Source organism: Callionymus lyra, chromosome 11, assembly GCF_982586985.1.
Source record: "Callionymus lyra chromosome 11, fCalLyr1.hap1.1, whole genome shotgun sequence".
Lineage (NCBI taxonomy): Eukaryota > Metazoa > Chordata > Actinopteri > Syngnathiformes > Callionymidae > Callionymus > Callionymus lyra.
In genome coordinates this window covers 27,981,841-27,984,979 of record NC_141828.1, presented here as the reverse complement: position 1 = coordinate 27,984,979, position 3,139 = coordinate 27,981,841, and the positions used below count along the sequence as shown (strand labels likewise).

The window sequence follows — 3,139 nt, the reverse complement described above, 5'->3', positions numbered from 1 at the left end:
GTGAAATTTTTGCTGGCCCGGTGGGTTTCGTAAGCTGATGTAAGAATACTGAAACTCATTATGCTGATGTTGCCTGGAGGCTGTTTTCCTCCCCTACAAGAGTGTCGAGAGCAGCCAATTCCGGGTTTGGTGTCCCGGTATTCCTGGGCGAAGGGGCATGGAACGGCGCGCCATTACGCTCCGATGGTTTCACACCGTTCTGGGATCCTACACGGGCCACCGCCCCTGCTGGTCAGGCAGCTGGAGAGATGCGTGGCGGTCGGATCTCACGAGAGACGAGCAGATAAGGGAATAAAAATTCTCCAGAACATTTCTCCACATATCTTAAGTGCTTCCTCAGCCCCTGTGACACTAAGGAGTGCTCGGGGAGCTGCGGAGGCTTCTGGGGGGAAGAGGGTACACGCACAACTCATATATGAGGTTCCTCATGTGCACTCACACGTTTCTCCCACAGAGCTGGATTATATGTACAAGAGTGGGGGGTTCTAGTGAATCCGGCTTGAGTTCATCATCCTTTGCTATGAAGACACTGTCTAAAATGGGTTGTTCCTCTTCTGTTCCAGTTTGAAGAAGCCCGATAAGAAGGTCCTGGAGTTTATACCACGTAGTCGATGTTTACATTGTTCAAAGTTTGCTGGAGTTCTTGTAGAAATACCTCTATTAAATCAGAAGTGAAGAAAGTTTGTAACATCAACGTGTCATTATTAGTAGTCAAAATGCTAGAATGGGACTTGCAGATTCAGACAAATTATGCAAGTACGACAGCCTCAAGAGCAAAGACTACCTCTGTCTGGTCATGTTCTGCGACAGGTGGTTTTGTGTTGTAAAACTGTAATAGAAAAAAATTAGGTATGCTTAGCAGGCTGCAAGGGAATTGATTTCAGCAGTATATGTTATCTGTAATAATATGCAATATGTGTATGCAGTCCCAGGAACAACTGTGGAATCCTTTGAGAGGAAGATCAGCAGCTTTTCTGCGGAAATGGCTGAGCCTATTTACCAACAGCGCTGCCCTGTATGGGACAAGCAACATCCTGCAGCTACCCTTCAGCAGGCTCTCTGAATAATTCAAGGTGGCATGCACGAGAGAAGCCCTACAATACAGAGACTCCAGGGACTGCAAGGTGTCATCAGTCAGGATTGAAGTGAGGACAGGAAGGAAGTGGAAGGCAGAAAAGGCAGTGGAGGTGGCTGAGTCACGCCTTAGGCAAAAGGCGCTGGTTGGTGCCGTGACAACAGGGAGAGCAGGCCTAGGCTACTTTCCAAAGACCCAAGTCAGCCAGGCCCGGGGCAAAGAAAGACAACATCTACTCCAGGAGGAGGTCCGAGCAGGCTTGGAGGAAGAACAGGTAGGCAGGGCAGTGGGACTCCGTCAACAGGGGGCATGGACAAGATGGGAGGGCACATTGCAGCGCAAAGTCACATGGGCAAACATCATGCAGACAGACTTCCACCGGGTCAAGTTCCTCGTGGCGGCAGTCTATGATTCCCTCCCCAGCCCAGCGTACTTCGGTGTGTAGGGGAAGAGTGAGACACCGTCCTGCCCCCTTTGCTCTGGAAGAGGCTCCCTGGAACATCTCCTCAGCAGTTGCCCATAGTCCCTGGCTGATGGTCACTACAGTTTGCGCCATTACCAGATACTCAAAGCAGTTGCTGAGAGCATAGCCTTAGCCATCAGCACCAGCAAGAAACATCATGCTCCAAAGAAGGCAATTTCTTTCGTCAAAGCTGGAGACCTAGTGCACGCCCACAGACGACAACAGGACTCCTACACACAGCCCCTGAATGGCAGCTTCACGTTGACCTGGGAAAACAACTGAGGTTCCCCCAGCACATTGCAACAACGTCTCTCCGGCCAGACATGATCATTGTATCAGAGGCTTCGAAACAATTGATCATGCTGGAGTTAACGGTGCCCTGGGAGGAGCGAATAGAGGAGGTCAATGAAAGGAAGCGCACCAAGTATAGGGACTTGGTGGAGGAGTGCAGGGGCAGGGGCTGGAAGACTTTCTAGAAGTTGGCTGTCGAAGCTTTGCAGGACGCTCCCTCTGCAGAATTCTTGGCCGATTGGGAATCACAGGGGTGGCCAAGAAGAGGGCCATTCAAGCCGCAAGTGAGGCCGCAGATAAAGCCACTAGGTGGCTATGGATAAAAAGGGCAGATCCGTGGATTGCTACTGGGACACAAGCCAAGACCTGATCACCCTGGCTGGGTCGCCTGGACGAGGGTGTCTGGCGTTGCAAGACCCGAAACATCCAATGAATATACATCACTGAGGATGTGTCCTAGTGCATCCAGGAGATATATCTTTCAATTTCAGGAGTGCCTGGAATAAATGAAATGAAAATCTTAAATATTAATAAAATAAATCATCTAACATGACCTAACAATATAGCAAACTTTTCATTGGAATATAAATATATTTTCGTCCTTTAAAATCACAAATAAAATACGTGTGTGAGTTGCATTATGTTTTTAAAAGCAATTCAGTGTGTTAGCAAACTAGCTCTCGTGTTAACGCACCACATAAAGTTGACTGAACGAGGATTTCCACCCGGGGATTCGCAAAAGATTCGTTCAGTGACTGAACGAGGATTCTCATCCGGGGATTTGCAAAAGATTCGGTCAGGGACTGAACGAGGATTCTCATCCGGGGATTCTAGAAAGATTTGTTCAGTGAACGAGGATTCAAAAGTAAAGTGTAGGCTACACTCTGTTAACTAATGGTAACAAATACATATTATTTACACAGTTATTGTAACAAAAATAAATTTCTCCTTGAGGACCAATTCTGATTCATATTATTCAAAGTTCATATATTAGATTATTAATACTGGTGCTATTAAGGTAAGGTAACACTTTATTGATCCCTCAGGAGGGAGAAATTGTTAATTTATTTTTTATTTATTATTTATTGATTATTGTTGTTGTTGTTTAGTAGCTATCATCAATATCATAATGCTGATTTGCAATTAAACTGTACTTTTATATGAAAACTTGTTTGTTTTGAATTAAGTTTTCATTTAAGACTAGACCAGACTAGTTACCTGTCCTGGATAGGACTCAACCATTATCAGGGGGGGCCCCCACAACCCAATACATACACACACACAGCACCCTACCATCCCCCGAGTCACCC

At 46.4% G+C, this 3,139-nt stretch overlaps 1 pseudogene; it reads left to right on the top strand.

Moving 5' to 3' along the window:
* Positions 1–724: 724 nt before the first annotated feature.
* On the top strand, positions 725–2,199 carry LOC148069826 (uncharacterized; annotated as a pseudogene).
* The last annotated feature ends 940 nt before the right edge of the window (positions 2,200–3,139 follow it).